A 12,062-nucleotide genomic window follows, 5' to 3' on the forward strand; every position below is an offset into this window, starting at 1 on the left:
TGTGGACTAAAATAAGTGAAGAATCCTGGCTTGAAGACTGTCCCCTGATGCAGCTTCTCACTTCTGACTTGCTGACAGAGTTTTGCTATAAGTCTTCAAGCAATTGATTTTCTTATGATCTGTGCAGGCACACCTCTATGCTAACATCAGTCTGTATTTACAGCCACTCCCACTGCTAGCATCACTGCCTCAGCTCTATCTCAGACCATCAGGCTCTAGATTCTCATAAGAACTATGCAACCTAGATCCCTACCACTTACAGTTTACATGGGAGTTCAGGCTCCTACAAGAATCTAGTGCTGCTATTAATATGACAGGAGGCAGAGGTGGGGCAGTAATGCAAGCGATGAGAAGTGGCTGTAAATAGAGATGAAGCTTTGCTTGCTGGCCTACCACTCACAACTTGCTATGTGGCCTGGTTCCTAATAGGCCAGAGACTGGTACTGGTCCATGGCTCAGGGCTTGGAGACACCTATCCTAGGTAATTGGTTCTCCAGGATTCATTTCACTATGCCCAGCCATCCAAGCACCTGGAGGCTGATGTAGCCATAGTCCAATGGGCCTGGATATTTCTGGAGCTGGCAGCAGAGCTTGGTATTGTTTACATGGTGAGGGTTGAGGGTTTTTCAGACACGCAGAATACACAAAGGTCAGGGAGGCTTCCACACAGATTTTAAAGGAAAGCCTAGGAGGCCAGGCCATGTGCCCTTCAAAAGTGCCTGTATGAAGCTGTGGGAATGATGCTTGAAGTACATTTCAGATCCCAGGAAGCTGGAGAAGCTAGGCAGATGGAACGTCTGCCATGAAAAGCTGCAGGCAGGCAGCAAGTGGACCCAGCATAAGAGATAGGCTATGTGGACTGCAACCACAGTAAGACCTTAGGGTGGGGCTACCAAGCCCCTCTGGAAGTCACATTTCACCACTATGTGTCCTGGATGCTGGACATGAAGCTTTAGGGCTTAATATTTATCCTGCTTGTTTTAAGTTTTGCTTTGGTCCTTTTTTAAAAATTTCCTTATTTTTCAATTTTGGAATGGGAAGGTTTTCCCTATACCAGTGTACCTTGGGATTATAGAACTTGTTTTTTGGTTTTACAGAGGTTCATAGCTAAGAGTTTGCCTTAACTCTCAGAAGAGGCTTTGTACTTGGACTTTTGAATAATGCTGAGACTTTGGGGAAAGGATTATTGAGGATTTAGTTGTACACAGGATTGTTGTAGCTTGTTAAGTGGAGTTATTAATTTGTCACTGTGCTTATTTGGATGTTAAGAATGATTCCAGGAGATGTGACTAGTGTCAGGTTGATAGGAGTAAATTTGTGACAGTTAATCTGGCCCATTTGACTTGATCAAGGGACTTCTAAAGAGGCGACTGGATCATGGAGAAGACACATTCACACGTGGGTTGATCTACTGATGTTCATAGTGGAATGTGTGGTTAGGAACTGGAGGAAATGGGTCACTACAATGTGCATTAGGAGAGTATATCTCTCACTAGCACTCCTCCCCTGGGTTCCGATTTTGGCCCACCATGAACTAAGCAGCTTTACTCTGCTATGACTTTCTCTTCACGATGTTACCGCCTTGGAACCAGGTGAACATAGACTGAGTCTTCTGAAGCCAAAAACCAAATAATTCTCTCCTCCTTCCCATTGTGAGTATCGGGTACTTTGTCACAACAGTGGAAAAGCTTGCCAGTACAACCATACTTAATGTAGGCCACATATTTTCTCCATTCAAAGCCACATCCCTCTTCTGATCAGATTATTAAGGAAGGCTGTCGAACATACAGACATTCCTATGATTTATCACAGAGGGCTTGATAAGTACTAGTTTGCAGTGCCAACACTGGAAGAAGGTGGCAGCAGTAACTACTTTAATATGATTAAAGGTAGCAGTAGGTACTACAGCAAATGAAGTCTAATGTTGGCCCACAGATATTTTTTGTGACTGGCTAATTTTTTTATTTACTTTGTTCCGCAGTTCAATAAGTATAGGAATTTCCTGAGTTCACAGATGACCCTGCAAAGAGTTGGCATTGAATTTTTCTGCTTGTGTTACTTCTGTCGGCTTTTTAAGATGTATTGTATCACCAAACCTAACATGATTTTCATTTCTTAAACCATGTCACCTGAGAGATAAACTACTCCTGAGAATATGGGGACGCATACAAAGGCAGCAACCAATAAAATTTGCATATATAATTGGGTTCGGGCCATACAAACAAGTAGAGTGGGATGCACAGCCAGAGAACAAGCACTTGGTTGAAAGCTACCAAGAGGAGGAGCCTGCTTGGGGTCAGCAGCGGATGAAGCAGAAAAGATGCTACCTTCCAGAAAAGATGGTACCTTCTACCAAGGCTATTTTGCTGACAGTGTGTTGAAGCATCAACTCCACCTTAGAATAAAGAGTAGAGAAATGGAATCTCTTGTAAGGAAAAACCAACCTTTCCAGCCAGCCATGGGGTATGACTTGGAAAAAGGAACAGGACCAACAAAAGAAAGCCAAAGCTTTTCTCTCTGCCTGGAACTTACCACTTATCACCATTCCTTTGCTCAGTTAATCCTTATTTCTCCTTAAGTCCCAATTAAATGCCACTTCATGTATTGCTGTTCATGTTGTCTTTTTTCTTTTTTTTCTTTTTTTTTTTTTTTGGTTTTTCTCCCGTACCGGGAACCGAACTCACGACGTTGCGCTTGCCAGGCAGGCGCTTTTGCCGCTGAGCTAAATCCCCAGCCCCTGTGTTGTCTTTTTTCCTACAACTTGCCCTTCATAGTGCTTTTCACAATTTATATTTACATATTTATTTCAGTGTTGATTTGTTTGGTGGTGATCTCCTACCTGGACTTGGATTTAATCATTTAGTAAGTAGTCACTGGGCACTTAATGTGTAGGAGGTTAAAGATATTTGGTTAATGAATTAATGGAAGAGAAGATAAGTGAGTCATATGAGAATTTGATTTCCAAGGTTCCAGGTCTATTGACATCCCCAGAAAGTAAATGAAGAAATCAATGCCATGCAAGGAGGCCTTTTGTCTCTCGGGGAGGAGAGTTGTATGTCCAATGGGGTAAGACTTTTAAAAACAGGATCCAAAATAGAAGTTAAAAGAGTATTATAAATTGTGAAATGGAAGTGTCTAGATTGGTTGGAGGTCATATCTAGAGGCTGCTTATGGGAAGGCTTTGAAAATTACATAAGATCTAAGGGATATCAAGACAGTTTAAATATTTACAAGACAAAATCTGTAATACTTTGATTTTTTAAAAAAATGATTTTCTTTGCAAACTAGGTTATACAAGTTCATCTTTATCCCATTACTATCAAGAAGTATGAAGAGCTTGAGATTTTACCCTACTTGTGAGCTAATACTACACCTTGCCACAGATTCATGGATGCTGGCAGAAGACATGAGATTCCCAGGTCAGAGATGAATGACTTTGTTACTCACAGGACTGCAATAATGGCTATCAATAAATGTGTGAGCCATCCTTGGTCCCAGGTCCTGCGAAAGTGACACAGGGAGGTCCAGATAGATGCCTGTACGTGCAATTGGTTACATTATGGCAGAGGAACCCTGAGCTTAGAGAACTTGAGCATTTTATATTAGTAAGGTGCCTGATCTTTGCCCAGAGGGTGACATCTTTATCTTCTAAGGCTGTAGCCAACACTATCCTTATTCTGCAGGGAAACATTCCTTACATTCCAAGACTGTTTATTATAGAAACATCTTAAAAAGTAGTCTGAAACAAAGGGCAATCAATGCCTGTTTTCAAGACAGAAATGTAAGCTGTCTCTCAATATTGCCCTTTATTTAATATTATTTTCACTTCTGGATAATTTTCCCCATTGTTTGCCACTTCATTGGCTAATTTGAGTAATCTGACTAACAAGGTAGGACTTAATTCATTTAGTACATCTCACATGCCATATATGAGGATACTATGAAGCTACCACAATTAAGGTGACTAGTAACAGGGCTCCAAGCTGGAGGATGAGGCAATCTATAATACTAACTTCCACAACATCCCCAGGTTCCAGGTCAATCAGCTAAACAAATCCTATAGCCACCAGGGTCCCCTCAAGTTTCTGTACTGACCTTCCCATTTTCCCACTTGGTATTAGTATAGGTATAGCGGGATGTATTAATGATTGTACAGATTCCTCTTTGACCCATGACAGGGAAACCTAGGACAATTCTATAATCCATAGCTAGCTTGACCATGACTTCCAAGGCTCAGGGGGTATCCTTGATCACTTCAGCTAAAGTACAGGACAAAATTTATGTTATTTTTAAAATTAAAAAAATTGAGACAGCATCTCACTATATAGTTCAGGCTGACTTTGAACTCACTATGTAGCCCAGACTGGCCTTGAACCAGGGGTGATCCTCCTGCCTCTGCCTCCTGATTGCTGAGATTACAGGCATGTGCCACTATACCTGGCCTAAAAATTTTTATTAGTACATGTTTGCTCTACATAATGACTACATTCATTGTGGGGAGTTGTACTACATAATATATCTTAATTCTTTTTACTTCCCCTAAAGACAAATTTTATACTAACTCTTCTAATTGAATGACTCTTCAAGGTGTGCATAAGTAATGAATTAGTTATCTTTCCACAAAGGAACCCCAGGTAAGCAAAAGGAGCATTATTTGGCCTTGCATGATTGTATGAAGGCTACATTATTTACTGATGATGTTTTCTTAAATATAATAATACTTAAGATCTCCTGTGACCATTCCCCCACCAGCTCCAAAATGTAAATGCTATATTTATGGGCAGGATGCAAGTTAATGTCTGATTTCAACACATGAACGACAGTCGGGGTTACATATACTGCTATGGAAAGGAATGTTTTATAATTGACAAGAACCCCTGAGTAGGATTTACTGTTTGGCAGTGCTTTGAATATGATGTGCTAGTCAGTTGGTAAACCTTAGCGCTGACAGTCCAGTTAAATCACTTTCTTGAGTCTAGTCTTTGTTCTGAAAAAAATCTATGTATCTATGTGTCTATCTATCTATCTATCTATCTATCTATCTATCTATCCATCTATCTATCCATCCATCCATTTATCCATCTATCTACCCAACTATCTATCTATCTCTCTATCTATCTATCATCTATCTATCTATCCATCAAGCTCTATAGCCATATAGATAATGTTGAAAAATTATCTATCCAGTCTTATTTTATACAGAATATGGTCTAGAATATGTTTAAAATTTATCAAATGTTTTTGCACATCTGTAGAGATAACCGTATGGTTTTTCTCCTTACGTAATATGGGAAATTACTTGAAATATTTCTACAGATTAAAATTTTCTTATATTCTTAAATCAAACCTCAGTAGTCATGGTATATTATTAGTTCAATATGCTACTGGGACCTCCTTAATAATATTGGATTTAGAATATTTTCCTAAATAAATTTGCCATATAGTTCTTTTTTATGTGCAATCTTTGATACTTTTTGCTGTGTCATGCCGGGTTCATCTAAAGAATGTGGAGGCTTTCCTTCTCCTCCTGTACCTTGTGAACAATCTCAATAGCATTGGAATTGTCTTCTTGTTGAAATGTATTTAAAGTACTATGTGAAATTATCTAAGAACATTTTAGAGAGGGGCTGGAGTTAGATTTTTGACTGCCTTATTTTTAAAATAATAAATTGATCTTTGTAACCACCTTTTCTAGAATCAACTACAGAGAATATAGTTTTCTATGCAATTATCCATGTGTACATATCTTCATAATGAATTACATTCTTTAGCATCAGAAAATTCCTTATTTAGTCCTTTCTGTTCTTCTTCTGATAGTAAGATGACCCTTGCAATTTTGCTTATATTTTCATGGCATAACTTTGTTCTTCGTTTATTGTTAAACTTTTCCTAAATGCTGATTTTCAAATCATTCTTTATATACACAGCACAAAAATATATTCTCTTTAAATCCAACTTTCCAAACTTTTTCATTAATAGTTGAATTTAACTCATTTACACTATCTGTCATTTTTTAAAAATATATATGCTTTCTAATTTTATGGATTTAAAACTATTTCCCATATTTGAACTATCATTGTTGCTTTGTGTGTGCCTCATAAAATAATTTGGAAGATTTATATTTCTGCCCTAGTGATTAATTTAAAAATTAAAACTTTATAAAATGCCCTTTATCTTACATTTCTTTAGATTGAAGGAAAATCCAAACAGTATAAATAATGTAGAATTTGTTAAAATGTCTTCGTGATTTGCTATATAATATACCTTTAAAAATATTCAAGGGAATTTGGAAATTTTGTTTAATGTTCAGCTTGTTAATTGTGTTGTTTAAGTTTCCTATAATATTCCTGCTCCTACCTCTGACACTTACCTTGACATAGCCAATGTCAACAGTTTCTTGTGACTTTTCCAGGAAACTTATTTATGTATTTAATATCATATGGATGAATATCCTTTTAGATATATAAAATTAGATTGTTTTATAAACATTCTATAACCTGTGTTATTTTTAATTTAGTGTAATGTGACAACAGAGCCAAAACCACACATGTAGATGTATACCTCATTCTGCCTAGTATTTTTTTTTATTTATTGAAACAGACTTTTCTTCCATGTAGTTAAACTTATTTGGGATCTATTTTATGTTTAACATTTAATTTTCTTGCAGAATGATCAGAGAATGTGGCTATGTACAATATTTTAAGTTTACTGAGATTTTCTTCATACCTGATACATAACAAAATTTTTAAATGTTCCATGGAGATTTGGAAAAAATGTCTAATTTCTGTATTTTGGCTAGCCTATTAATTATTTGTGATTTAAATTCTCTATAATATTATACATGTCTGACCACTTGATCTGCCAAGTTTTGAGAACTATGAGTTTCTGATTAACATTTGTGGTTTTAATAATTCTTGCATTTTGACTTTTTGGTTTTAATATGTTTTGATCACTGTTGTTTGGAATAAAATAGTTTTTCGCTATTATATCTTCTTTGTGTACAGTATTTTAAGATCAATATAAAATAGCTCATTGTACTATTTAATGGTTTCTGCATTAAAATGCATAACAATTTCTTGTGTTATTTGCTTACATTTGGCTAATTATCTTTGCCTAATTTTTATGTTCAACTAATGGCAGTTTGCTTTAATATGTTTCCTTGAAATAGCACAGAACTGGATTTAACTCTAGAAGAAGTCTGCAGAGGCTGTGCAATGGGATTTTTTTGAGTCTCTGAGACTCAGATCTAAACGTTGACTCCACCTCTAACTGGCCATGTGATGGCATCACCCAAATTGTCACTTCTCCAAGACAGTTTTCTTATTTGTAAAATGAGATAATAGCTTCACATTAAAACTCTGGATTATAATAAAAAATGAAGTTACTTACTAAAGAAAACTTATGTGGGCTCTCATTGGAAGCAATAAAATCAAATTATGAGAAATGGCAGGATTTCTTCCACCTTTCACTGATTCTTCTACAGGTAAGCTTCTTCTGCAATTTCTCTCGTACCTTGAATTGTCTGCCTCCAGAAAGGACCGGCATCATGCTCTCTCTCCCAAGTCCTACATTTCAGGAACGGATTCTTCTGTGGTCTTACTCAACTCACATGATTCAAACTGGAGAGAAGAAGCATTTCCTAAGAGCAAAGACAGTGCTATGGTTTGACTTTCATCCTCCAAAAGCTCATGTGTTGAAAGCTCATTTCCCACCCAAAGGCACCAGTAGGAGGTGGTGGAGACTTTATGAGGTAGAGCTTAATTGGAAGAAGTAGGTCACTGGGGTATGACTTCAAAGAATATATTTGACCCCCCAGTCCTCCTCTCTGGCTTTTGTTCACCATGACATGACCCACGATGGCCCACCATGCCCCTCTGCCATAATGTACTACTTCACCACAGGCAAACAATGCAACTGGCCAACCATGGCTGAAGCCCTAAAATCATAAGCCAAGAAAAATCCTTCCATTTTATTTCCTTTGTTTTGCCACACTGAGAAAAAACTGATTAACACAAAGAGGGAATGCTGGGAAACAACCAGTCTATCTTATAGGGTGAAACCAGGATCACAAGTAATATGTGTGAAGTACCTGCTTGTGGCAACTACACAAATAATGCCACATTTCACTTTCATAACCATGGTTCTTCGTAACCATTGTTTCATTGAAATAAGGAGTCTACTTCAGTGGAAAGGACTGTTTATCCTTAACCAAGTCATGAAATGGGAACTACTTTAACTGCAAATATTTGCATTCACCCTGGATAGCTATCATTTATCAAGAGATTATTCTTTCAAGAAACAAACTTCTCAGCATCCCTGACATCACATCAGCTCTGAGTGACCAAGAGCACAAAACCCCTCTCTGTTCCTCTAGGCCTGTTTCTAAGTTGGCCAGATATACCCTACTCTAAAATCCCTTCATCCTTCTTAGCCTGTCTTCTTATATGCATAGGAGAGGACTGAAGGTAAAGAGGAGGTAAAGAGCCCGTGGAGTGTTCGTGAGATTTTTCTCTGCCCTACCTAGGTCTATGGCATAAGTCCTCCTTAACTGCCTAAAGAGGATTGACATCTGACCCCTGCTGAACATCACATGACTCTGTCTTATAGAAGTCAGGCCTTATCATCTTACTGTCTTTTGCAATAAGTACAGCTGTCAACCTGGATGCTGTGATAAAAAACCATTTGTCAATATTTCAGGGTCCTAAGCACAGTTGGAGGCTTCAGCCAAAACGTGGGCATGGAAGCAGAGGAAGCTAGGGTTAACTGTGGTGAGAGCTGAGGGGAATTAACTCAAAATACCAAAACTAGTTCTGACAACACCAAGACTGAAGCCATGTCTGAAGCCAAGACTGAGACCCAGCCATTAAGAACTGTAGATCCAGCCTACAGGATTTCTGCCTCATGACCAGGGAATTCAAGGTGGGACCAGCTAAGTGAGCAGCTGGTGCCTGAACTGCAGCCCAGCAGATAGGTGCTGCACACAGGCCAGTCCCTGTAGAGGACCAGATGCGGAGTGGGAAGAAGTGGTGATACTCAGCCATACAAAAGGTTCCTTTCACTTGCTGTTATCTGACATCCATTCCAGTAGCAGATCCTGTATGTTCTCTTTCCCAAAGTTTCCGAATCAGCTTCTTCTTGCTCCTTTTCAATTCTTCCTCTAATCTAAGCCACCACCAGCCTTCACCTGGACAATAATGATCCCATTCTAATCAGCTTCTCTGATTTCACTGCTACCCTGTTCTCTAATCTGGTTTCCATGCAAGACGGAGTAGGCTTTTATAAAAAGTTTATGTGTCTCCCTACAAAAAGCCTACATGTCTTCCCAAATGAAATAATTTCCCATTGCACCTAAAGTCCCATCCTCAGAGCCTCCAATGTCCTGCAAGGCTCTACTCCACCTGAGGGCTGCCTTAACTTCTGACCACATCTGTGCACACTGTTCTGGCTGCCTTCAGATGGACCACTTCAGGATGTACCAGTATCCCGCCTCCAGACGTCCTCACTTGGCCTTTCCTCTTCTTCCGATGACCGCCCTTCCCTGGCCTCCTTTTTTCCCCTTTCATTCGCAATACTCATTGAAGGAACTCGGGGCCCTAAGCATGTGACCTTCTTTGGTGATAAGGTCTTTAGAGATACAGGTGATGAAGATGATCTAACCCAGGCACAGACATCACAGAGGGAGGGTAATGTGAAGAGGAAGCAGGAGTGCACCATGTAAACACTGGAGCTACACCAGCAAAAGCCAACGCTTTTCTGGAGCTCCCAGACCTGGAACCAACAAGGAAGGATCCTTGCCCTACAAGTTAGAGTAAAAGTGATACCACTGACACCCTGATTTTGGACTTCTAGCCTACAAACAGGAGACAATAGCTTTTTGCTGTTCTAAGCTCCTTTGTTTGTAGTACTTTTTACCAAATCATCCATAGCAGATGAGTATAGGGAGGGAGTCACTCTGGGGAGGGACTGGGGGTCCTCAAGTACCAAAGACTCACTCGAAGTATTTTGGGTACTAGATGGTATGCACATGCCAACAGTTGGTGGCCTGCTCAGCAAATGCACTGAGTCAAGTTCAAGCAATGCAGGAAGAAACCCACAAGTAACAGAAACCATGGAGTCCAACGAGGTATGCCTAGAAAACACAGGGCTGAGCACTGGGAGCCATGAGCATCATGGAGAATGGTGCCTTTCCGTGTAGAATTGGTTGCTGAGTGTATGAGAAGTCAGAATTGTGAAAGAAACCCCTCAGAATGCAATGAGTCATTAATTGTGTTCCAACTCTGTTTCAGAAGCAGGCATGGTAAAGGGAAAGGCTGGGTGGTGCGCTATTTCTTAGCCTCACTTAGAATGTCAGAAGTAATTGTGGAATTCAAATTTCAAAGGTTATTAGCCAGGACAAATTAGCAAATTACGTGAGGAAAACTGAGGAGGAAAATGACCTGTTTCTATCCTCTCACCTTTAATTAGTTACAAAGAGAAAATGCTTGAAAAATTTAATCAAGGTCAGGTAGTAAGAACCAAACCAACAACTTGGAACATTCCAAAGCTCCTTGTGAAGAGGGTTGTTTTTGAGTGAAGAGGTACCGAGTGACAGTTCAGAAAGCTGACTAGACTGATGGAAATGTATGAGATTTACACTCAAGATAAAAAAATATATTCACATATGGAAGTCATGCTAATGAGCACTACTTGGAGTGAGAGATTAAGTTTCTATGCAAGAATTGTAGAACACATCCAGAAGTAGAAGACATTAGAAACACAGCAGTTAGACCCAAATGATTTTGCTTGCCTTTCAACAAATTCAATCTAATCAACTTCTTTCTCTTCTCTCATTACTGTCTCAAGTAAAATATAAGGGGGCTTTTTTTTTTTTTTTTTTTACTTTTGTTCTTGAATTCAGCACTTTCTATTGGCTTGATGTGAATAATGGAGGTCTTGAGATACAAGAAAAATAACCTTATTTCCAATCATTTTGACTTAGCTGAAACTAAATTATTTTGGTTTGGTTCTTACTACCTGACCCTGATTCTGTTTCTTTTGGGTTGATTTTTTTAAAAATTATATATCAAACAAACAAACAAAACAAATTTCTTAAAACTGGGGAAAAACTAAGTGACAGAAACACGATTACATTGACTCTGACCACTATGTAGTTTTTTATCAAGACTATATGACTCAAGTATTAGAAAAATATGAAGCACTTCTACAATTATAAAGGAAAAAATTATGTAAAATTGAGGTGAGAGCAATAGGTTCTTCTAGTTCTATGATTAAAGACAGCCATTTCAAAAGCAGGAGAAGGCTAAATGGATGAGTTGGTAGCACAGTATGTAGTCAATCCATTTAAATACTAACAGGAGAATTCATAGAGTGAATTTTAAAAAAAATTTTTGAAACAGGGTCTCATTATGCAGTTCAGGTTGACCTGGAACTCACTATGTAGCCAAGGCTGGCCTTGAACTCACGCAAATCCCCTTACCTCAGCTTCCTGAGTGCTGGAATTACAGGCATGCACCACTACATCCAGCTTAAAATGAAGTTTTAAAGCCTTAAAACACGTAGTTTCTTGAATTTCAACCAACTCCTCTTCATATTTCAGTCACGTGTGCTATGCTAGGGCATATGACTATGCTGATGTGGAAATTTCCTCTCCATCAATTTTTGATGTGATTGTCATTTTCCTCATCTTGTATTGTGGTGGCCCAATATGTCCGTTATTGAGTGTTGGAATCTTTCAAGAAAACTTTCTCCTGGTCCATTTATTACCAGGTTGTTTGAGATGATCACTGCCAGCCATAAAGGAAAACCGGGTTAGTCAGCACTAACACATATTCAGAACACTTCTTCATTCATATCTTGTCAAATTTCTCTCTTCTGCACTAAAATTAGGTTGTTACTGAGTTGTCTTTCCAATTCAGGGAATCTTCCATTCCAAAAAATATAGTTGACAAAGGATACAAGGTGATAATTGCACTGTTGGGTGACGGATGTTGGGTACACTTGGTCCTGTGCTGGCTGATCCTGTGTTGCACTGGGATGAGACAAACAGAAACAGACCTTTCCCA

General features: G+C 38.7%; 1 long non-coding RNA gene across 1 annotated transcript in view; it reads right to left on the minus strand.

Moving 5' to 3' along the window:
- The window catches only part of LOC106148756, a 19,872-nt gene extending 9,688 nt beyond the window's left edge, over window positions 1–10,184 (minus strand). Inside the window, exons 1-2 of the long non-coding RNA XR_001234427.1 lie at window positions 9,993–10,184; window positions 7,390–7,639 (exon numbers count right to left, since the gene is read on the minus strand). This is a non-coding gene — a long non-coding RNA (uncharacterized LOC106148756). The remainder of the gene's footprint in view (window positions 1–7,389; window positions 7,640–9,992) is intronic.
- Between the last annotated feature and the right edge of the window lie 1,878 nt (window positions 10,185–12,062).

The sequence above is a fragment of the Chinchilla lanigera genome, unplaced genomic scaffold, assembly GCF_000276665.1.
Source record: "Chinchilla lanigera isolate Chin_1 unplaced genomic scaffold, ChiLan1.0 scaffold00027, whole genome shotgun sequence".
Classification (NCBI taxonomy): Eukaryota; Metazoa; Chordata; class Mammalia; order Rodentia; family Chinchillidae; genus Chinchilla; species Chinchilla lanigera.